Consider the following 25,802-nt stretch of genomic DNA (forward strand, 5'->3'; position numbering starts at 1 on the left):
TTGAATGTAAGTGGACTGAATGCTCCAATCAAAAGTCATAGGGTGACAGTATGGATTAAAAAACAAGACACATCTATATGCTGTCTACAAGAGACACACTTTATTTTATTTACTTTTTAAAAAATCTTTTCTATTTCTTTTCCTTTTTTTTAAATTTAAATTCAATTTAGTTAACATATAGTGTAGTATTAGATTCAGGAGTAGAATCAGGAAACCATCAAATTCCTAGTGAAGAACACAGGCAATAACCTCTTACACATCAGCCATAGCAACTTCTTACTAAATATGTCTCCTGAGGCAGGGGGGAAAAAAAGCAAAAATAAACTGTTGGGATTTCATCACAATAAAAATCTTCTGCATATCAAAGGAAACAATCAACAAAACTAAGTCAACCTATGGAATGGGAGAAGATATTTGCAAATGACATATCCAATAAAGGGTTAATATCTAAAATATATAAAGAACATATAAAACTCAACGCCAAAAAAACCTTCCACAAATAATCCAATTAAAATAAGCAGAAGACATGAACAGATATCTCTTCAAAGAAGATATACAAATGGCCAACAGACACATTAAAAGATGTTAATCATTAGTCATCATCATAGAAATGCAAATCAAAACTACAATGAGATATTACCTCACACCTGTCAGAATGGTTAAAATCAACAACACAAGAAATAACAGGTATTGGGTGAGGATGTGGAGAAAAAGGAACACTTGTGCACTGATGTTGGGAATACAAACTGGTGCAGCCAATGTGGAAAGAAGTATTAAGTTTCCTCAAAAAGTAAAAAATACATGCATGCTATGTTTATAGCAGCATTATTGACAGTAGCTAAGATACAGAAGCAAACCAAATGTCTATAAATTTATGAATGGATAAAGAAGTGTTATTTGTATATGTATACAATGTAATGTCATTCAGTCATAAAAAATGAAATGTTTCCACTTGCAGTGACATAGATGGAGCTAGATAACATAAAGTGAAATAAGCCATAGAAAGACAAATTTCATATGATTTCACTCTTACATGGAATTTACAAAACAAAACAAAAGAGCAAAGGGGGGAAAAAGAGAGAGACAAACCAAGCAATATAGACTCTTAATTATAGAGAACAAACTGATGGTTACCAGAGGAGTGGGAAATGGGGGGATAGCTGAAAGAGGTGATGGAGATTAAGAAGTGCGCTTGTCATGATGAACACTGGGTGATGTATGGAATGGTTGAATCATTCTATTGTACACCTGAAACTAATATAACACTGTATGTTAAATAACTGAATCAAAATACTTTTTTAAAAATTCAAAAAAATGAAAAAATGAAAAAAAACCACTGCATACACAATTACAGAAGACTTCGTATCCAAAATTATGCATGACAAAGACAATGGGTAAACACATGTAGCACTGAAAGAAAAAAATTACCTATCCAGAATTCTATACCAAATGAAAGTATCTCTCAAAAATAAAGGTAAATATAGATGTTTTCAGATAAACTGAAGATGAGGCAATTCATTGCCAGCAACACAGAAACTCATAGAATTTATTTAGAACAGACTAACATTATAAAAGATGTTAGAGGAAGTTTTTCAATCAAAAGGAATGTGATACTACTTAGAAATTCGTACACACACACACACACACACACAGAACACTGAAAATTAAAAAAAAATGAGAATATATATCAGACACTTTTCTTATTTTTTAATATTTTACATTTATTTTTTAAAAATTTAAAAAATTTTAACTCCAGCATAGTTAATTTACAGTGCTATATTAGTTTCAAGTGTACACTATAGTCACTGAACAATTCTATACAATTACTAACTTACTGTTCATCATGATAAATTTACTCTTAATCTCCACCTATTTCACCCATCCCTCCACCAGCATCCCCTCTGATAACCAGCAGTTTCTTCTATATAATTAAGAGTCAATTTTTTTTTTTTTTTCTTTGTTCATTTCTTTTGTTTCGTAAATTCCATGTATGAATTGAAAATCATATGGTTTTGTCTCCCTGACTAATCTATTTCACTTACTATTATACACTCTAGATCTATCCATGTTGTTGGAAATTGCAAGATTTCATTCCTTTTTATGGTTGAGTATGGTTTCATTCCTTTTTATGGTTCCTTTTTATGGTTATGGTTTTAATAATTTTATTATAATAATAATTATATTATGTAGAATATATTGTCAATAATGGTGCAATTATACATACACACACACACACACACACACACACATATATGTATATATACAGTCAATAACGCTGCAATAAATAGGGCTGCATATATCTTTTTGAATTAGTGTGTCCATATTTTCAGTGAATACCGAAAAGTGGAATTACTGGATCACATGGTAATTCTACTTTTAATTTTTTTAAGAACCTCCATACTGTTTTCCATAGTAGCTGCTCCATTTTAAATTCTGACCAATAGTACAAGAGGGTTCCTTTTTCTCCACATCCTCACATCCTTCTTGTGTTATTGATTTTAGCTATTCTGGCAGGTGTGAGGTGATATCTCATTGTGGTTTTAATTTTCATTTCCCTGATGATGAGCGATGTTGAGCATGTTTTCATGTGTCTGTTTACCATCTATATGTCTGCTTTGGAAAAATGTTTATGTCTTCTCCTGATTTTTAATTGGATTACTTTAATTGTATTATTGGATTTAATTGGATTATTTTTTGTTTGTATTGAATTTTGTAAGTTCTCTATATATTTTGGGTACTAACCCTTTATTGGATATATCAGTAGCAAACATCTTCTACCATTTAGTAAATTCTCTTTCAGTTTTGTTGAATATTTTTGCTGTGAAGTTTTTTATTTTGAGGTATTCTCAATCATTTATTTTTGATTTTGTTTCCTTTGCCTCAGGAGACATATCTAGAAAATGTTGCTACAGCTGATGTCAGAAATTACTACCTGCACTCTTTTCCAGGATTTTTATGGCTTCAGGTCTCACATTTCAGTCTTTAATCAATAATGAATTTATTTTTGTGTATGGTGTAAGAGGGTATCCAATTTTATTCTTTTGCATGCAGCTGTCAGTTTTCCTAACATCATTTGTTGAAGAAATTGCCTTTTTCCCATTGCATATTCTATTGTGCTTTGTGGATGATTAATTTACCTTATAATCATGGGTTTATTTCTGGATTTCTCTTCTGTTTCATTGATTTATCTGTCAAAATTTGTGCCAGTACAATACTGTTTTGATTATTACAGTTTTGTAATATATCTTGGTTTCTGGGATTGTGATACCTCCAGTTTTATTCTTCAAGATTTTCTTGGCTATCTGAGGTCTTGTGTGGTTCCTCATAAATTTTAAGATTATTTGTTCTAGTTCTGAGAAAATGCTGTTCATGTTTTGATATGGGTTGCATTAAATCTGTAGATTACTTTGGGTAGTATAGACATTTTAACAATACTTATTCTAATCCATGAGCATGAAATGTCTTTCCATTTCACTGTGTCATATGCAATTTCTTTAATCAATGTTTTATAGTTTTCAGAGTATATGTTTTTTACCTATTTGGTTAAATTTTTCCTAGGTATGTTATTGTTTTTGGTTCAACTGTAAATAGGATTGATTCCTTAATTTCTCTTTCTGCTACTTCATTATTAGTGTATAGAAATACTAAGGATTTCCATCTGTTGATGTTGTATACTTTCGTAGACTCTGGGTCTAAAGTTCTCTCTTGTCTAGGAAGAGAGTGGGATGCAGGATGAAAAGCAAGAGATGGCTAATGTCCGAGAAAAGACAAGAGCCCTGAATAAGTCTCCTTGCCCCATTTTTATTAGGATCAGAGCCTTACAAACATGGTGATGGATGTACACAAAGTGACAATGAATCTGTGAACATTAACTTATGAACATGAGGGAAAGGGGGTCTTGAACATATCTGGGGTTAGGGGTTTCGGTTTATACAAAGCAAAATCCTGATGTTGGGCAGTCAGGCAGAAGGTTGTTTACAACAGATATGAGGCACCACCTCTGTTTATCTTAGCTAGCCTAGGGGATGAGACAGGTAGGACATGTGACCTCAGAGTTAACAAGACATCTTTTCTTTTATTAATCATTTCCCCTTTGGGCTGTCTCACCTGCACTGCAGCGGTCTATAGCCCAATTTACCTGTTTACCTAGCTAGGTCCTTCCTTCATGTAAAAGCAGCTTTCTGCTATAGTACTAAATTGGGAGTGCTTCCACCCTGATATCTAATCTTATTTATTTCATATACCTATTTATCGGGTGCCTTTGCACCTCCCTATTCGTGGTGGCCTTGTCTTGTTTACCCAAGCTCAGGTGTGAGCATCCTATGGCTTCATAATTCTTTGTTAACCCATAACATTAATTCTATGTTAACCCATAATGCCTTGTTAACCCATTGGTGTAAGCCCAGGGAATTTCTAAGCTTATTCTCCACAGTATACCAGAACTTTACTGAATTCATTTATCAATTCTAGTAGATTTTTTGTGGAGTCTTTACTGTTTTCTCTATATAGTATCTTTTCATATGCAAATGGTGAAAATTTTACTTCTTCCTTATCAATTTGAATGCATTTTATGTCTTTTTCTTGTCTGATTATTGTGCCTAGCAATGTTAAATGAAAATGGTGAGAGTGGACATCTTTGTCTTGTTTCCTGACCATAGGGGAAAAGATATCAGTTTTACCCTAATGACTATGATGTTACCTGTGGGTTTGTCATATAATGTATTTATTATGTTGAGATATGTTCCCCCTAAACCTACTTTGTTGAGGGTCTTTAACATGAATGGATGTTGTGCTTTGTCAGATACTTTATCTGCATCTATTGAAATGATCACATGATTTTTATCCTTTCTCTTGTTGATGTGATGTATCATGTTGATTGACTTGCAAATCTTGAACCTTATTCCTGCATCGCAGGAATAAATCCCACTTGATTATGATGAATGATTTTTTAAATATATTGTTGGATTTGGTTTGCTAATATTTTGTGAAGTATCTTTGCACTGGTGTTCTTCAGGGATATTAGCCTGCAGCTCTCTTTTTTTTGTAGTGTCTTTATCTGGTTTTGATATCAGGGTAATGTTGACCTCATAAAATAAATTTGCAAGCTTTCCTTCCTCTTCTATTTTTGGTGTAGTTTGAAAAGAATAGGTATTAACTCTTCTTTAAGTGTTTGGTAGAATTCACCTGTGAAACTGCACTTGGACTTCTTGTTGGGAGTTTGTTGATTACTGATTCAATTTCATTGCTGATAATCAGTTTGTTCAAATTTTTTATTTCTTCCTCATTCACTTTTGGAGGTTATATGTTTCTATGAATTTATCCATTTCTTCTAAGTTGTCAATTTGTTGACATATAATCTTTCATAATATTATCTTATAATCCTTTGTATTCCTGTGGTGTTTGTCGTTTCGTCTCTTCTTTCATTTCTGATTTTTATTTGAGTCCTTTCTCTCTCTGTTTTTTTTTTAATTTTTTTATGAATGGGTCTGGATAAAGGATTATTAATTTTGTTGATCTTTTCAAAGAACCAGCTCCTGGTTTCATTGATCTGTGGCTTTTATTTATTTATTTTTGTTCTTTTTAGTTTCTATTTTATATCTGCTCTAATCTTCATTATTTCCTTCCCTCTACTGGTTTAGGGTTTTGTTTGTTGTTCTTCAAGCTGTCTTTGGTTAGGCTGGTGATTTGAGATTTTTCTTGCTTCTTATGTTAACTCTCTATTGCCAAAAACTTCCCTGTTATAACAACTTATACTACATCCCAAATATTTTAGACCCTTTGTTTTCACTTTGTTTGCATGTATTTTTAAGTTAAATATCTTTAATTTCTTGGTTTACCCATATTTCTTTAGTAGCATGTTATTTAACCTCCATGTATTTGCATTCTTTCCAGACTTTTTTCTTGTGGTTGATTGCTAGTTTATAGCATCGTGCTCAGAAAAGATGCATAACTATGACTTTAATCTTTTTGAAATTCTTTGAGACTTGTGTTGTGGCCTAACATATGACCTATTCTAGAGAATGTTCCATGCACTTGAAAAGTATGTGTATTCTTCTATTTTAAGATGGAATATTCTGAATATATCTATTAGAGCAATCTTACCCAGTGTGTCATTCAAAGCCACTATTTCATTATTGATTTTTTGTTTAAGCCATCTATCCACTGATGTAAGTAGGATGTTAAAGCCTGCTACTATTATTGTATTACTATTGATTAGTTCCTTTATATTTATTATTAGCTGCTTTCTGTATTTGGGGGCTCCTGTGTTGTATACATCAATATTTACAATTGTTATGTCTTTCTGTTGGATTGTTCCTTTTATAATTATGTAGTGTTCTACTTTGTCTTTTGTTATCGTCTTTGCTGTAAGGTCAATTTTGTTCAATATAAGCATTGCTATCCCAGCTTTCTTTTCACTTCAATTTACATAATAAATTCTTTTCCATCCTTTCATTTTCAATATGCAAGTGTCTTAAGGTCTGAAATGAGTCTCTTGTAGGTAGCATGTAGATGTGTGTTGCTTTATTTTATCCATTCCTTCACTTTATGTTTTTTAATTAAAGTATTTAGTTTATTTGCAAAGTAATTATTGATAGGTGTGTTCTTATTGCTATTTTGTTACTTGCTTTATAGCTATTTTTGTAGTTCTCTGTTCCATACTTCTTTTGCTATCATCTCATGGTTTGCTGGCTTTCTTTAGTGATATAATTGTTTTCCTTTCTCTTTATTTTTGTATATATATTGCGGATTTTTGATTTGTGGTTAACATTGGTTTGTATATAACATCTTCTGGATATAGCAGTCTATATTAAGTTGTTGGTTCCTTAAGTTTGAACCCAATCTTTACTCCCCCAACCCCAAATTTTAGGTTTATGGTGTCATATTTTACCTTTTTTTATTTTGTGAATCCCATAAGTGGTTTTTATATACTTAATTTTACTGGTTTCATGCTTCCTACTTTTCTTATTCCTACTTATGGTCTTATCTTTCCACTCAAAGAGTCTCCTTTAACAATTCTTATAGGACCGATTTAGCTTAGCGGTCATGATTTCTTTTAACTTTTGTTTGGGAAACCCTTTATCTCTCCTTCTATTCTGAATGATACCCTTGCTGAATAGAGTCTTTCAGCATTTTGAGTATATTATGCCACTCCCTTCTGGCCTGAAGCTTTCCCTAAAGAATCAGCTGATGGCCTTATAGGGTTTCCCTTGTCTTCTCTTGCTGCTCTTAAACATTTTTATAGCTGCTTTTTGAAATTTATATTACTATGTGTCTTAGTTTGGATCTCCTGTGGTTGTGCCTCTTTATATGGATTTCTGTTTCCCTTCCAGATTTGGGAAGCTTTCATCAAATAAATTTTATGCCCCCTTTCTCTGTTCTTTCTGGGACCCTTATAAAGTGAATGTTTTTATGCTTAATGGTAGTGTTGAGTTCCCTTAATATATTTTCATTTGTTATTATAATTTTTCTCTCTCCTGTACAGCATGATTGTTTTCTGTTACTCTGCTCCTTTATTTTTCTTTCTCTAGTCTACAATTTATTCCCTTTAGTGAATTTTTAATTTCAGTTATTGAATTCTTTATCTTTGATTGGTTCTTTTTGTTTTCTGTTTGTTGAGGTTGTACGGAGGTCCTCTGCTCTCCTCTCAAGTCCATTGAATATCTTTATGACTATTACTTTGTTTATATATTTATATATTTATTTATTGTTTGTTTGTTTATTTATTTTTATTTTCAAATTTTTATTTAAATTCTAGTTAGTTATCATACAGTGCAATATTGGTTTCAGGAGTAGAATTCAGGGATTCATCATTTCCATACAACACCCTGTTCTCAGCATAACAAGGGCTATCCTTAATACCCATCACCCATTAACCCACCCTCCACATACCTCCCTCCACCAAACCTCAATGTCTTCTCTATCATTAAAAATTTCTTCTGGTTAGTTTCCCTCCCTCTCCTACAACCCCACATATTATCATACCACATATGAGTGAAATCATATGGTATTTGTCTTTCTTTGACTGACTCATTTTGCTTAGCATAATACACTCCAAGCCCATCCATGTTGTTGAAAATGGCAAAATTTCATTTTTGATGGCTAATATTCCAGTGTATATACACCACATCTTCTTTATCCATTTATAGTCAGTTGACATTTGAGCTGTCTTCATAGTTTGGCTATTGTTGATAATGCTGCTATAAACATCTGGGTGCACATACCCCTTCGAATCTTTATTTTTGTATCCTTTGGGTATATACCTAGGAGTGCAATTACTGGACTGTAGTGTAGTTCTATTTTTAACTTTCTGAAGAAACTCCATACTGTTTTCCATAATGGTGCACCAGTTTACATTCCAACCAATGGTGCAAGAACATTCCCCTTTCTCCACATCCTCACCAACACCTGTTGTTTCTTGTATTGTTAATTTTAGCCATTCTGACAGGTATGAGGTGGTATCTCATTGTAGTTTTGATTTGTAGTTCTTAGATGATGAGTGATGTTCATCTTTTCCTGTGTGTCTTAGTCATCTGGTGTCTTCTTTTAAAAAAGTGCCTATTCATGTCTTCTGCACATTTCTTTTTTTAATTATTTTTTGATGTTTATTTAATTTTGAGACAGGCAGACAGAGTGTGAGGGAGGGAGGGCCAGAGAGAGGGAGACACAGAATCTGAAGCAGATTCCAGGCTCTGAGCTGTCAGCACAGAGCCCGACGTGGGGCTCAAACTCACAAACTGAAATCATGACCTGAGCTGACATTAGCCACTTAGCCGACTGAGCCACCCAGGCACCCCTCTTCTGCACATTTCTTAAGTGAACTATTTGTTTTTTGAGTGTTGAGTTTGAGAAGCTCTTTATAGATTTTGGATACTAACCCTTTATCTGTTATGTCGTTTTCAAAAATATTCTCCCATTCCGTAGGCTGCCTTTTAGTTTTGTTGATTATTTCCTTTACCATGCAGAAGGTTCTTACCTTGATGAAGTGCCAATATTTCATTTTTGCTTTTATTTCCCTTGCTTCAGCAAGATCTAGTAATAAGTTGTTATGGCTGAGGTCAAAGAGGTTGCTGCCTATGTTCTCCACTAGGATTTTTATGATTTCCTGTCTCACATTTAGGTCTTTCATCCATTTTGAATTTATTTTTGTGTATAGTGTAAGAAAGCGGTCCAGTTATTCTTTGTATGTCACCATCCAGGTTTCCCAATACCACTTGCTGAAAAGACTGTCTTTACTCTATTGGATATTCTTTCCTGCTTTGTCAAAAATGAGTTGACCATATAGTTGTGGGTTCATTTCTGGGTTTTCTATTCTGTTCCACTGGTTTGTGTGTTTCTTTTTGTGCCAGTACAATATTGTCTTGATGACTACAGCTTTGTAGTATAGCTTGAAATCCGGAATCATCATGCCTCCAGTTTTGATTTTCTCTTTCAGGATTACATTGGCTATTTGCAGTGTTTTGTGGTTCCATACAAATTTTAAGATTGTTCTAGTTCTGTGAAAAATGCTGGTAGTATTTTGGTGGGGATTGCATTAAGTGTGTATACTGCTTTGGGTAGTATACACATTTTAGCAATGTTTGTTCTTCCAATCCATAAACATGGAATGTTTTCCATTTCTTTGTGTCCTCTTCAATTTCTTTAATGAATGTTCTATAGTTTTCAGAGTATAGGTCCTTTACCTCTTTGGTTAGGTTTACCCTTATGTATCTATTGTTTTTGGTGGAGTGGCAAACAGGATTGGTTCTTGATTTTTTTTTTTTTTTTACTGCTGCATCATTATTGGTGTATAGAAGTACAACAGATTTCTGTACATTGTTTTTATATCCTGCGACTTTGCTGAATGTATTAGTTCTAGCAATTTTTTTGTGAAGTCTTTCAGGTTTTCTATATAGATTATCATGTAATCTGCAAACAATTAATGTTTGACTTCTTTGTTGATTTTGATGCCTTTTATTTCTTTTTGTTTTCTGACTTCTGAGGCCAAGACTTCTAGTACTATGCTAAATAGCAATGGTGAGAGTAAACATCAGTGTCTTGTTCCTGACCACAGAGGAAAAGCTCTCAGTTTTTCCCCATTGAGGATGATATTATCTGTAGATCTTTCATATATGGCCTTTATGATGTTGAGGTATGTTCTATCTATCCCTACTTTGTTGAGTTTTTTTTTTAACCAAGAATGGATCCTGTATTTTGTCAAATGCTTTTTCTTCATCTATCCAGAGGATCATACCCTTTGTTTTATTAATGTGATGTATCACATTGGTTGATTTGCAAATATTGAACTATGCTTGCAGTCCAGGAATAAATTCCACTCAATCGTGGTTCCTAATTCTTTTAATGTACTGTTGGTGCTAGTCTCTTGTTGAGAATTTTTGCATTCAGGTTCATCAGGGACATTTTCCTTAATTCTCCTTTTTAGTGGGGTCTTTGGTTTTGGAGTCTAGGTAATGCTGACCTCATAGAATGAGTTTGGAAGTTTTCCTTCCATTTCTTTTTTTTAAGAACTTTTGAGAAGAATAGATATTAGCTCTTCTTTTAATTCCTGGTAAAATTCCCCTTGGAAGCCATCTGGCCCAAGATTTATTTGTTGGGAGATTTCTGACTACTGATCCAATTTCTTTGCTGTTATGGGTCTGTTCAAATTTTCTATTTCTTCCCATTTCTGTCAGTTTTGGTAGTGTGTGAGTTTCTAGGAATTTGTTCATTTTTCACAGATTTCCTAGTTTGTTGGCATATACTTTTTCATAGTACTCTCTTATAATTGTTTGTATTTCTATGGGGTTGGTTGTAATCTCTCCTTTTTCATTCATGATTTTATTGATTTGAGTCCTTTAGCTTTCCTTTTTCGTAAGTCTGGCTAGGGGTTTATCCACTTTATTAATTCTTTCAGAGAAACAGCTCTCAGTTTTGTTGATATGTTCTATTGATTTTTTTGTTTCTGTATTATTTATTTCTGCTCTAATCTTTATTTTTCCCCTTCTTCTGGCTTTCAGCTTTATTTTCTGTTCCTTTTCTAGCTCCTTTAGGTATACGGTTAGGTTGTGTATTTGAGACTCTTCTTGCTTCTTGAGGTAGGCCTGTTTTGCAATATACTTTCTTCCTAAACCACCTTTGCTGTATCCTAAGGTTTTGGACTATCCTGTTTTCATTTTCATTTGCTTCCATGTATTTTTTTAATTTCTTTTTAAATTTTCTGGTTATTACATTCATTCTTTAGTAAGATGTTCTTTACCATTTATATGTGGTGTTTTCAAATTATTTATTCTGGTTGAGTTCAAGTTTCATAACACTGTGGTCTGAATATATGCATGGTATGATTTCAATCTTTCTGTACTTGTTGAATGCCAATTTGTGACACAGTATGGGATATATTCTGGAGAATGGTCCATCTGCACTCAAAAAGACTGTATTCCACTGTTTTAGGATGAAATGTTCTGAATATACCTGGTAAATCCAACCAGTCCAGTGTGTCATTCCAAGCCATTTAATGGGAATTCTTTGTGTTTCTTAGATTTTGATGTCATTGTTCTTTCCCAGGAAAGTTTTCAGCTATGATTTGCTGAAATAAACCCTCTGGCCCCTTTTTTCCTCTCTTCATCCCTAGGACTCCTATGATATGAATGTTACTCAATTTTAATGGGTTGCTAAGTTCTCTGAATCTACATTTGTGATTCCATACCTTCCTGCCTTCTTTTCAGCTGCATTATTTTCCATAATTTAATCTTCTATATCATTGATTTGTTCCTCTGCTTCATCCATCCTCATTGTTATGACATCCATTTGGGTTTGCATCTCAGTTATAGCTTTTAATTTTGACCTGACTAGAGTTAAATTCTTTTATCTAACCAGTAAGGGATTCTCTAGTGTCTTCTATGCTTTTTTTCAAGTCCAGCTAGTATCCTTATAATTGTTGTTTTAAATTCTAGCTCAGATATCTTACTTATATCTATATTGATTAAATCCCTGACAATTACTTCTACTTCCTGTTCTTTCTTTTGGGATGAATTCCCCCATCTTGTCATTTTATCCAGAAAAAGTAAAAAAGATTAGCTTGATCCTATGTGTGTTTTGATCTGCTTGTTTTTATTTAAGTTTATTTATTTATTTTGAGAGAGATAGTGTGTGACTTGGGAGGGGCAGAAAGAGAGGGAGAGAGAATAACAAGCAGGCTCTGTGCTGTCAGCTCAGAGCCCTTCATAGGGCTTGTTTCCATGAAACATGAGATCATGACCCAAGCCAAAATCAAGAATAGGACACTCAAACAAGTGATCCACCCAGGTGCCCAAGTCTGCTTGTTAAAAAGAAAAAAAAAAAAAAGCTAGATATCGGGGAGAGGAGTCAACATGGTGGAGAATAAAGGCACCCAAGGTTCCCTCATCCCTCAAATACAGCAGTACTGAGGCCAGAAGGCTTGGAATTCCAGGAATCCAGGCTACAGAGTGACAGAAACATCTCCAGGGGCCCATGGGGACAACTTAGTGGGCTATGGGTATGTGATTGTGAATTGGGAGAGACAAAACAGACAGCATCATCATGGAGGGTTTCAGGGCTTTCTCTGGACTGGGGCCTGCCTCACTGTACATGCATCTGTGGGGGGTATAGCGTGGGAGGGCAGCCCCAGGTTCAGTTGCTAGTTCAGAGGTGCAGAGAAAGCAGTCCCCTCCCTTGACTGCTGTGGGAAGAAGATATACAGCCACTCCAAGGACAAAAGACCATGCAGGCGCCCTCCAACCAGAGGCCCTTTGTCAGCTGGTTGGGTGGAGTGGCACTACCCCATGACTAGGGCATGTGGAGTGGGATCCTTTAAGACATTAGGGTTTGAATCCCAGCCAACCACCTGGAAGGCATGAGAGACTGTAGAGTGGGACAAACCATCCCACTCAAGTCCATGTGGCACTGTGAGGATGGCCTGAACAGAGTGGTCTAGGACACCTGGTCTGGGGAGGAGATACTGGGGTGTGGCCATTTTTCTCCCCATCACCAACAAGGTAGGGCTTCAGGGAAGGGAGAGCAGGCCCACAGTGGAGATGGAACCAGCCTACACCAAACCGTTCCCCTCTATGCACAGTAACTGTGTATCTACTAGAGTAAGATTGACACTGACTGAACCAAATGGCCCCTTTTCCAGACCAGTGCAGCCACCAGTTCTAGGGTACCATCAGTCCAAAGGTTTTGCATTTTCTAATTTGATTCTTGGTCAATTATTATATATATTTTTTCTTCCATTTCTTCCTATTATTTCTTCCCTTCTCTATTCTGGTTGTTGGTTTGTTTAAATAGATATTTTTAATCTATTACTTTTACTCCTCTTCTGTATCTCCTTTATTTACCTCTCCTTCTCTCTTTCTGGATTAAGCTGTATAGTTTCTCTGATTCTATGCCTGGTCAATTTTTTTTCTTTTCTTTTTTCCCACCCCTGTCATTTCTCTCTTCACAAGAGATAAGTCTTCTCCTACAACCACCCCACTTTTAAGGTTTTTTTTCAGGATTACTTCAATGAACAAATCAAAACACACCTGGTGCAAGCTCCAAAGCCCCACTACCAGTATGGAGATGAGCAGAGTCACAACAACAAAGAGCATACAACACATTCCAAAAACACCTCCTGAAGGGCCAGGCTGTAGACAGTGTATGACCCCTTTTTAATATAGTAGTGTACATGGGTGCAGGACACGTAACAAGATATTAAAATACATAAAGGACAGAAAACTGGCCAAAATGATGAAATGGAATTTTCAAAAAGAATTCCAGGAAGAAATGACAGAGAATTACTCAAAACAAATATAAAAAATTGATCTGATCAAGAATTTAGAATAATAGTCATAAGATTAGTAGATGGGCTTGAAAAAAGCATAGAAGACAGCAGAGAATCTACTGCTCCAGAGATCAAGAAACTAAGAAATTGTCACAATGAATTAAGAAATGTTGTAAATGAGGTACAAAATAAACTAGATGCAGTGAAAGCGAGGATGGAGGAAGCAGAAGGGAAGATAAATGAAATAGAAGCTAAAATTATGGTAAAATGATGAAGCTGATAAAAAGAGAGATAAGAGAATCCTAGACCACAAGGGGAGAATTACAGAACTAAGTGATTCAATGAAATATAATAATATCTACACAATAGAAGTTCCAGAATAAGAAGTGAGAAAGGGGCAGAAGGTTTATTTGAAAAAATTATTGTTGAGAACTTGATTAATCTGACAAAGGAAGTTGACATCCAAATCCAGGAGGCACAGAGAATTCCTTTCAGATTCAACAAGGATAGGTTTTCTCCATGGCACATCATAGTGCAACTAACAAAATACAAAGAGAATTCAGAAAGCAGCTAGGACTTTAATCTACAAGGGTAGGCACATAAGGGTAGTAGCAGACCTGTCCACTGAAACCTGGCAGACCAGAAAGAAGTGGCAGGAAATAGTCAATATGCTGAATAGGAAAAATATGCAGCCAGAAATCCTTTATCCAGCAAGGCTTTCATTCAGAATAAAAGGAGAGAGGCCGCCTGGGTGACTTGGTTAAGTGTCTGACTTCCGCTTGTGTTATGGTCTCAGGGTTTGTGAGTTCAAGCTCTGCATCGGGCTCTGTTCTGACAGTCCAGAGCTTGAGGCATGCTTCCGATTCTGTGCCTCTCTCTGACCCTCCCCTGCTAGCACTCTGTATGTCTCTCTTTCAAAAATAAACATTAAAAAAAATTTTTAAAAGTATAAAAGGAGAGAAAAATATTTTCCTGGGAAATAAAAACTGAAGGAGTTCATGACCACTAAACCAGCCCTGCAAGAGATCCTAAGGGGAACTCTATGAGTGGAATGCTACAAAGACCACAAAGGACCAGAGACATCAACACAAACATTAAACCTATACATAATACAATGACACTAAATCCATCTCTTTCAATAACTATCAATTTTAATGGACTAAATGCCCCAGTCAAAAGACACAGGGGATTTAAAAAAAACCATCTATATGCTGTCTACAAGAGACCAATTTTAGACCCAAGGACACCTTCAGATTGAAAGTGAGGGGACGAAGAGCCATCTATCATGCTACTAGAAGTCAAAAGAAAGCTGGAGTAGCCATTATTATAACAGACAAACTAGATTTTTTTAAAATTTTTTTTAACGTTTATTTATTTTTGAGACAGAGAGAGACAGAGCATGAACAGGGGAGGGTCAGAGAGAGAGGGAGACACAGAATCTGAAACAGGCTCCAGGATCTGAGCTGTCAGCATGAGCCCAACGCAGGGCTCGAACTCACAGACCATGAGATCATGACCTGAGCTGAAGTTGGACGCTTAACCGACCAAGCCGCCCAGGCGCCCCTCAGACAAACTAGATTTTAAACTAAAGGCCATAACAAGAGATGAACAAGGGCAATATATCATAATTACAGGGTCTATCCATCAAGAAGAGCTAACAATGGTAAATGTTTATTCCTCCAACTTGGGAGAACCCAAATATATAAATCAATTATCACAAACATAAGCAACCTTATTGTTAAGAATATGGTATTTTCAGGGGACTGTAATACTCCACTTACAACAATGCACAGATCATCTAGTGGGAATCAGTAAAGAAACAATGGCCCTGAATGGCACATTGGACCAGATGGACGTGACAGATATATTTAGAACTCTACATCCCAAAGCAGCACAATATACTTTCTTCTCCAGTACACATGGAACATTCTCCAAGATAGATCACATACTGGGTCACAAAACAACCCTCAATAAATATGAAAGAATTGAGATAATACCATGCATATTTTAGATTACAGCACTATGAAACTTGAAATCAACCACAAGAAAAAGTTTGGAAATCCTCCAAATGCATGGAGGTTAAAGAACATCCTACTAAAGAATGAATGAGTCAACCAGGCAATTAAAGAAAAATTTAAAAATATATGGTAGAAAATTAAATGAAAGCTCAATAGTCCAAAACTTTTGGGATGAGGCAAAGGCAGTCATAAGAGGAAAATACATTGTAATCCAGACCTATCTAAAGAAACATGAAAAATCCAAAATACAAAACCTAACTCACACCTAAAAGAACTAGAAGCAGAACAGCAAAGAAACCCCAAAACTAGCAGAAGATAAATAATATTAAAGCAGAAATAAACAAAATAGATCAGGAGAACAGATCAATGAATCTAAGAGCTGTTTTTTTGAAAAAATAAACAAAATTGATAAACCACTAGCCAGACTTCTCAAAAAGAAAAGAGAGAGGACCCAAATAGACAAAATCACAAATGAAAGAGGAAAGATCACAACCAACACCACAGAAATACAATTATTACAGAATACTATGAAAAATTATATGCCAACAAAATGGTCAACCTAGAAGAAATGGGCAAATTTCTAGATACACATACACACTACCAAAAAAATGGGAAGAAATAGAAAATTTGAACAGACCCATAACTAGTGAAGAAATTGCATCAATTGTCAAAAATCTCCCAAAAAAATAAGAGTCCTGGGCCAGATGGCTTCCCAGGGGAATTCTACCAGACATTTAAAGCAGAGGTAGTACCTACCCTTCTCAAGCTGTTCCAAAAAATAGAAATGGAAGGACAGCTTTTGGACTCATTCTCCGAAGCAAGTATTACCCTGATTCCCAAACCAGACAGAGACCCCACAAAAAAGGAGAATTACAGGCCAATATCTCTGATGAACATGGATGTAAAAATTCTCAAGATACTAGCAAATCAAATTCAACAGCATATAAAAAGAATTATTCACCATGTTCAAGAGGGATTTATTCCTGGGCTGCAGGGCTGGTTCAATATTCACAAATCAATCAATGTGATACATCACATTAATAAAAGAAAGCATATGATCCTGTCAATAGATGCAGAAAAAGCATTTGACAACACTCAGCATCCTTTCTTAATAAAAACCCTCGAGAAAGTCGGGATAGAAGGAACATACTTAAACATTATAAAAGCCATTTATGAAAAGCCCACAGCTAATATTATTGTCAATGGGGAAAAACTGAGAGCTTTCCCCCTGAGAACAGGAACATGACAGGGATGTCCACTCTCACCGCTGTTGTTTAACATAGTGTTGGAAGTGCTAGCATCAGCATTCAGACAACAAAAGGAAATCAAAGGCATCAAAATTGGCAAAGATGAAGTCAAGCTTTCACTTTTTGCAGAAGGAAGGAGGCAAACCATTAGAGACTCTTAAAACTGAGAATAAACTGAAGGTTGATGGGGAGTGGGAGGGAGGGGAAAGTGGGTGATGGGCATTGAGGAGGGCACCTGTTGGGATGAGCACTGGGTATTGTATGGAAACCAAATGACAATAAATTTCATATTAAAAAAAAAAGAACTTACCAAACTCAACACCTGAAAAACAAATAATCCAATGAAGAAATGGTCAGAAGACATGAATAGACACTTTTCCAAAGAAGACATCCAGATGACCAACAGACACATGAAAAGATGCTCAATGTCACTCAGCATCAGGAAATATATATCAAAACCACATTGAGATACCACCTCACACCGGTCAGAGTGGCTAAAATGAACAACTCAGGAAACTACAGATGCTGGTGAGAATGTGGAGAAATGGGAACCCTCTTGTACTCTTGGTGGGAATGCAAACTGATGCAGCCATTCTGGAAAATAGTGTGGAGCTTCCTCAAAAAATTAAAAATAGAGCTAGTCTATGACCCAGCAATAGCACTACTAGTAATCTATCCAAAGGATACAGGAGTGCTGATGCATAGGGGCACATGTACCCCAATGTTTATAGCAGTGCTTTCAACAATAGCCAAAATATGGAAAAAGCCTAAATGTCCATCAACTGATAAATGGATGAAAGATGTGGTTTATATATACAATGGAAAACTACTTGGCAATGAGAAAAAATGAAATCTGGTCATTTGCAACAACATGGATAGAACTAGAGGGTGCTATGCTGAGTGAAATAAGTCAGAGAAGGACAGACATCATATGTTTCCACTCATATGTGCATCTTGAGAAACTTAACAGATGACCATGGGGGATGGGAAGGGGACAAAATAGTTACAAACAGAGAGAGAGTGAGGCAAACCATAAGGGACTCTTAAATACAGAAAACAACTGAGGGTGGATGTGGGGGTGGGGAAGAGGGGACAATGGGTGATGGACATTGAAGAGGGCTCTTGTTGGGATAAGCTCTGGGTGTTGTATGTAAGCAATGAACCATGGGAATGTACCCCAAAAACCAAGAGCACACTTTACACACCATATGGTAGCCAATGTGACAATAAATTATATTTAAAAATTTTTTTAAAAGAAAAAAAAGAAAGGAGAAAACCATAATTTAAGTTTCTACACTATATGGAAGTGGTAAATTATTTGAAGGTACAGCATGAGAAGTTGAATATGTTAATATAAACCCTATAATACCCACTAGCAAAGAACTGTTTATTTTTTTTATTTTTTGAATGTTTATTTTATTTTTAAGAGAGAGAGAGAGACCATGCGCAAGTGGAGGGAGGTAGGAGCAGAGAGAGAGGGAGATACAGACTCTGAATCAGGCTCCAGGCCCTGAGCTGTCAGCATAGGACCCAATGTGGGGCTTGAACTCACGAACTGTGAGATAATGACCTGAGCTGAAGTTGGACACAACTGACTGAGCCACCCAGGCGCCCCAACAAAGAACTTTTTATTTAAAAAAAATTTTTTTAACATTTATTTTTGAGACAGAGAGAGACAGAGCATGAACAGGGGAGGGTCAGAGATAGAGGGAGACACAGAATCTGAAACAGGCTCCAGGCTCTGAGCTGTCAGCACAGAGCCCGACACAGGGCTCAAACTCACAGACCATGAGATCGTGACCTGAGCCGAAGTCGGACGCTTAACCAACTGAGCCACCCAGGCGCCCCAACAAGGAACTTTTTAAACATACTAACAACAGTGGAGATTATTTTACTAGAATAATAAATACTCAATCCAGTATTTGATTGAAAGAAGAGAGGGAATAAAGAAAAAAAAAATGAACAAGGAACAAGTGAAACAAATAATAACAATTGGCAAGATGATAAATTTAAATCCAACTACGTCAATAATTACAATAAATGCAAAATTCCTAGTTAAAAACAGATTACAGATGGAAGAGAGGAAGGAAGGAAGGAAGGCCCAATTATATTCTCTGTACAAAAATCTCACTGTAAAATATAAAAACACTGATAGCCAAAAGTAAAAGAATGGAAAAAGGTATACCTACAAACTCAAAATTAAGTTACAATGACAATATTAATATCAGAAAAAGTAAACTTCAGAACAAGAACTATTACCAATGATAACAGGAAGCCTTATTTTTTTAATTTTTTTTTTTACATTTATTTTTGAGAAACAGAGTGAGACAAAGCATGAGCAGGGGAGGGGCAGAGAGAGAAGGAGACACAAAATCTGAAGCAGGCTCCAGGCTCTGAGCAAGCCGTCAGCACAGAGCCTGATGCGGGGCTCGAACCCACAAACTGTGAGCCGAAGTTGGACGCTCAACCGACTGAGCCACCCAGGTGCCCCAACAGGGAGCATTATTTAATGACCAAAAGATCAATTCATTAAGAAGAAAAAGTAATTTTATATGTGTATGTATCTAATAAAAACTTTCATATAAAACGGAAATGTTAAAACTAAGAGGAGAAATATACGGGTCTATAGCCGTAATAAATACAGTTGTAATAACTGACAGAATAGAGATAAAATCAATAAAAATATAGAGGACTTGAATAATACTGTCAATAAACTTACATAATTGACATTTTAAAACACTTCACCAAACAATAGCATAATACACATTTTTTGCAAGTGCAAATGGATCATTCACCAATATAAAATATAAAACATTAAAAACACACTTCTAAACATCCCATAGTTTCAAAGAGAAATAGCAACGTAACTTAGAAAATATTTTTAAGTGAATGAAAATACAATATATCAAAATTTGTGGGACACATTTAAAGCAGCGCTTAAAAGGAAATGAATAGTATTAAATGCTTATCTGAGAAAACAGCAGGTGAGCCTGGGTGGCTCAGTCAGTTAAGAGTCTGACTCTTGAATTTGGCTCAAGTCATGTTCCCAGAGTCATGGGATCACGCCTCGCATCAGGGTCTGTGTTGAGTGTGGAGCCTGCTTAAGATTCTCTCTCTCTGCCTCTCTCCCCCACTCATGCTCTTTCTCTCTCTAAAAATGAATGAATGAATAAATAAATAAATAAATACCAAGAAAGGTCTGAAATCCATACTTTAAGCTTTCACCTTAAGAAAATAGGAAAAGAAGTGCAAATGAAGTCTAAAGTAAACATGGGGAAGGAAATCATCAATACAAGAGCAGAAATGAGTAAAATTAAAAACAAAACAAAAAAAAAGATAGAAAAAATCAACAAAACCAAATGTAGTTCTTTGAAAAAAGTCAATAAAATTGATAAATTTATGACCAGAATGGGGTAGAAAAAAGAAGACACAAATGACCAATGTCAGAGATCTAAGTAGGGCTATTACTCCAGATTCTATAGACATTAAATGGCTAATAAGGGAATTTATGAACAGTTTTATGCCAATACATTTGATATCATGAATGAAATGGGCAAATTTATTGAAAGACAAACTACCAAAGTTCACTCAAGAATTAGATAACCTAAATCATTCTGTATCTATCAGATAATTTGAGTTCAGAGTTTAAAATCCTCCCACCTAAAGACACCTCCAAGCTGAGAGGTGAATTCACTGGTGAATTCTATAAAACGCTTAAAGAATAAGTTCTTTTAGAATATAGAACTTGTTCAAAATATAGAAGGGAATGTTTCTAAATTCATTTTATTTTTTTATTTTTTTAAATATATGAAATTTATTGTCAAATTGGTTTCCATACAACACCCAGTGCTCATCCCAAAAGATGCCCTCTTCAATACCCATCACACACCCTCCCCTCCCTCCCACTCCCCATCAGCCCTCAGTTTGTTCTCATTTTTTAAGAGTCTCTTATGCTTTGGCTCTCTCCCACTCTAACCTCTCTTTTTTTTTCTTCCCCTCCCCCATGGGTTCCTGTTAAGTTTCTCAGGATCCACATAACACTCAATTCATTTTATGATACCCATATTACCCTAATACCAAAACCATACAAAGACATTACAAGAGAAGAAAACTGCTAACCAATATCCTTCATGAACAATGACTCTAAAATTCTTAATACAATATTGGCAAATTGAATCCAGCAATACAGCTTGAATAATGCAGGGGTTAGGGACATAGAGCCTTGTGTAGTTGAAAATCCACATATAACTTTGACTCCCCCAAAAAGTAGTTACTAATAGTCTACTATTGACCAGAGACCTACTAATAAGAGTTGATCAGCACTTATTTTGTATATGTATTATATACATATACTTACAATAAAGTAAGCTAGAGAAAGGAAAATGTTTTAAAGAAAATCATAAGGGAAAGAAAATACATTTACAGCATATTGTATTTATTTAAAAAAATCACATGTAAGGGGACATGCACAGCACAAACCCATGTTGTTCAAGGGTCAACCGTATATAAAAAGAATAAAATATGACCAAGAGGAGTTAGACCAGAAATGAAAGCCTGGTTCAACATTTGAAAAGTAATAAATGTCATTCATCTTAAGAAAAGACAAAAAAGGAAAACTGTATAATCATTTCAATAGATGCAGAAAAATACACTAGCTTTGGGGTCAAACCTCAGCTCAAATTCCATTTCCACTGCCCACCAGTTGTATAACCTTTACCAAATATTATTGAGCAGCCCTAGTCTATACACTATGTAGAGTAATTCCACCCTCATATTGTTAGAGTGATGATTAGTTAAGACATCTATGAAGTGCTCAGAGTGTACTCTGCCCCCAGTGACTCCTTCCAGAATAGCCTTGGTTTGAGGACAGGTGATGGGATTATCACATGAGGGCCTAAGAAGCAAGAAGGGTCAGCACTCATCACTGTTCCCCGCTCACTGAGCCAGTAAGACTGAGCTCCTCATGGAAGCAGCAGCAGCTGTCTTAGCTGGCCCTGAGGGGAGCTGCCTTGCTCTGAAGCCATACATAGCAGGCATCACAGAGTGAGGTCTCAACCTTGGGCTCTGTGTACAGGACGTAGCCTTCAGTGTGTCTGAGCCTTTGCCAGAAATGCTGCTTCAGTCATTTCAAAATCCTGTGAGGGGTTGGACTTAATTCACTGAACTGCGAGAAGCACTTGGAGGTTTCTGAGCAGAGTAGAGACATGACCACAGAAGTGTTTGGAGTTTTTATCGGAAATCTGAACTGTACATACATCAGATGTAACTTTGTTGAGAACCTGAAGTGACGAGGTCTTAGAGAATTTGCCAAGGAATGCTACACCAGACAATTCACCCTAGCAGTAAGGAACACTTCCAGGTCTCCTTGCATTTGCCCAGGACTTTGTATGGCCTTTACCTTCTCAGGCTAAGGCATCCTGCTGTGTTTCCTTGCACAACTTGTTTGCCCAAAGGAAGGGGCTCCTCCTTTGTCACACAAGGGAAAGCCCCTCTGGGTCATTCTCTCTGGCCACATGGAGGAGCAAGGAGAGATGTGGGTGGACTCAAAGGTGCATCCACAGGGGGTACTCCCCACCCAATCTGATGGATGATATTGTTGCCCCACTTCTGTCCCCCTTTTGCCTTTAGAGTCCTTTGTCCTACTCCCTTCACTTCAGGGAGGGATGTAAGGGCAAAGAAGAAACTTGGATGATCCCCATGAGGGGTCCAAATGGCTTGTAGCAGGAGTCTCTGGGATGCTGTCTGGAGCATTTGCACATTTGTCAAAGCTAAGCTAGGTGACACTATCTTTTTTCTTTCTGAAATATGTTGGGAGTCTCTGGGGAGACTGATCCAAAGAAAAAGACTCTTGGGTAGCTCAAGGTTAACAGCAGTCCTCAGAGAATAAATAATCAGTTTGGGTTAATGAGATAACAACTAATAGAGCACGTTGTGTGGTGCCTGGCACATAATACATGTTCAATAGTTTTTAGCTGTTTTTATATTTAATTATTTCTTACAATAGGAAAGAAATGGCCATAGGCAAAGGGCCAATTAAAAGCTAAAACCATAGCACTTAGTATAGACCAGGCACTGTTTAAACAGCTTAACACATGTAAGTTTATTTTATCCTCACAAGAATTCTATAAGGTAGGTACTATTATAACATCCACTTTACATTTGAGGAAACTGCAGCACAGATCATTTAAGTTATTTTCCCAAAGTCCTACTGAAAGTACCCAAAAGGTGTCATGCAAACCTCTGTACCAAGGACACATTCTGGTCCTGTAGTTCCAGGATGCCCTGTGCCTACAGTTCATGTCACAAGTGTGTGTCTGAATTTTTGGTCTCATTCACACTCTTGTGGGGCTGATTACTCCAGAACTACCAATAACTGACTATGGAACTAGCACGGATCTTCTTTGCTTGTTTGCCAAAAGTAAATGAAAACCCAGATACTGTAGATACTGTATGATGTATTGGAAAGAGCAATGGCATTTATTATTTAACTTAGTGAGAAGCCTGGAGGTGGCAGCTCTAGGGTTGACCCAGTGCTAGTTTCAAGGACCCAGGCTACTTCCATTAACAATGCATAGCTTTTCTTATTAAAATGGTCCCTCGATATCCCAAATGTAGGGCAGGCAAAAGAAGGGAATATTTTTGTCTCATATGCCTTCATTCAAGTGAGGCCTTCTCAGAACTGTATTTGCCTGCATTAAGGATATGTCTTGGCAAGAAGACAGATCTCTGCAACTGGCTTACACCAAACAATGTTCACTTGAGGGGCCTAGGGGAGGCTCAACCTCTCCTGAATGATATAGCCTCTCACAGGTGGTGGACAAAATCTGGGTTCTATGAGTAATGAAGAAGTGGGGAGTGCCTTGTGGAAACAGTCATGTATCCCTCATTACAGTGGAGGAGTGCCCGTGCCTGTCACCACAACCTCCAGCCTCTTCCACCCCTCCCCCACCCCCCCGCCCACTGCCTCTTCAGGGACATCAGTGGAGCATTTGTTCCCTTTCTGTCTTCCATGCATGAACAAACTGCATAATTCTCAGCAGCATACAAACAGGCACTCTATCTCCGACCTCGAAAATCCCTACCCTGATCCCATACATCCCTCCAGCCACTGCCCCATTTCTTTGCTTCTCTGATAGCCAAAACCCCTTGAATTGCTTATCCTTACCATCCCTTCTACTCATACTCTGTTTGACTCAGACTTTTGTCTCACTGTCCCCACCAAAACAGCTGTTAATGCCACCGAACTTTCACTTGTCATAGCCAGCGTTCATTTCCCAGTCCCTGTGTCAATGTCTCAGCAGCAAATACACAATCAACACTCACTCCCTCTTGAAATGCTGCCTCTGCTGTATTCCTGGAAGCCTTGTCCTAGTTCTCAGCTTTGTGGCTTCCCGCTCTGTGTGGCCTCTCCTCTTCTCTCTGACCCTCTCAGTTATCTTCTGCACACAGTGAGTTTGTCCAAGCTGAGTTCCTGAAATACCACCTCTGTGTGCCCCATTCCTAAGTTTTTACATCTACAGCCTTAACGTCTTTCAGCTTCAGGCTGGTGAGGCCAGCAGCCAACCACTTGCCAGGTCCAGTTGAGGGTCTGACAAGTGCTTCCTGCTTTGTGTGCTTAAAACCTGATTTTTCACACATCCCCATTCTATCAAGAGCTCAGCCCAAACTCTTGAAATCATTCTTTAGTCTTCTTTTTCTCTCTTGCACCCCAATATAATCTATGAGCAAATATTGTCCACTCTTCTTAAAAATAGATCCAGAGTTTACCCACCACTAGCACTGTACTTCTCACCTGGGCACTGCAGTGGCCTCATAGTTGCTCTGTTTCCACTCTTTGCTTCCTGGGTCAGCCAGTCCTCCATATGCAGCCCAGGTGATGGCTTCACAATGAAGATAGGAACTGTCAGGCCTACTCAAAACTCTCCCAGACTCCTCATTCCACCTACAGCAAAGCCCCAGTGCTTACTGTGTATTGCCAGGACTAGCTCCCCCTTCCACTCTGACTTCACCTCCTGGCAGTCTCTCTTCACTCTCCATTCCAGCCACACCCTCCTCCCTGCTCTTCTAGAACTCACCAAGTGCGGCTTCACTTACCCTGTTTATTTCTCCTCCATATCACTTTTCACTACCCGACAACACATATTAATGTGTTTATTTATTCTTTGATTCCTGTGGTATAATATAAGCTGTGTGAAGGCAGGGACTCTGTCAGTCTTGCTTAGCGCTAAAACAGTGCCTGGCACCTACTGGATGCTCAGTAAATATTGATTGACTGCTATTTAAATGTGTGACCTCATATAAGTCACTTTAGATTGGAAGGCCTCAGTTGCCTCATTTATAAAGTGAGGGGTCTCACTGACTTCCAATATTCTTCTTTCATTTTTTAAAATTAGTCTCTAGAAACACAATGTATTAATTTGCTAGGGTTGCCATAATAAAGTACAGACTGAGTGCCTTATACAACAGAAATTTATTTTCTCACAGTTCTTTGATTGGAAATCCAGGATCAAGGTGTTGGCAGGGTTGGTTTCTACTGAGAGCCACTCTCCTTGGCTTGTAGGTGGCCATCTTCTCCATGTGTCTTCACATGGTCTTCCCTCATGTATGTCTGTGTCCAAATTTCCTCTTTTAAAAGGACATCAGTCCTATTGGGTTAAGGCCCACTCATGTGACCTCTTCTTAACCTAATCACCTCTAAAAAACCACACTTTAAAATGAAAACTGATGCAGCTGCTCTGGAAAACAGTGTGGAGGTTCCTCAAAAAGTTAAAATAGAACTAC

At 36.9% G+C, this 25,802-nt stretch overlaps 1 long non-coding RNA gene across 1 annotated transcript in view; it reads right to left on the reverse strand.

Annotated features, from left to right (window-relative positions):
- LOC132666831 (uncharacterized) overlaps window positions 1-25,203 on the reverse strand; it is a 57,124-nt gene extending 31,921 nt beyond the window's left edge. Inside the window, exon 1 of the long non-coding RNA XR_009604865.2 lies at window positions 24,814-25,203. This is a non-coding gene — a long non-coding RNA (uncharacterized LOC132666831). The remainder of the gene's footprint in view (window positions 1-24,813) is intronic.
- Between the last annotated feature and the right edge of the window lie 599 nt (window positions 25,204-25,802).

Source organism: Panthera onca, chromosome B2 (assembly GCF_046562875.1).
Source record: "Panthera onca isolate mPanOnc1 chromosome B2, mPanOnc1 haplotype 2, whole genome shotgun sequence".
Taxonomy (NCBI): domain Eukaryota; kingdom Metazoa; phylum Chordata; class Mammalia; order Carnivora; family Felidae; genus Panthera; species Panthera onca.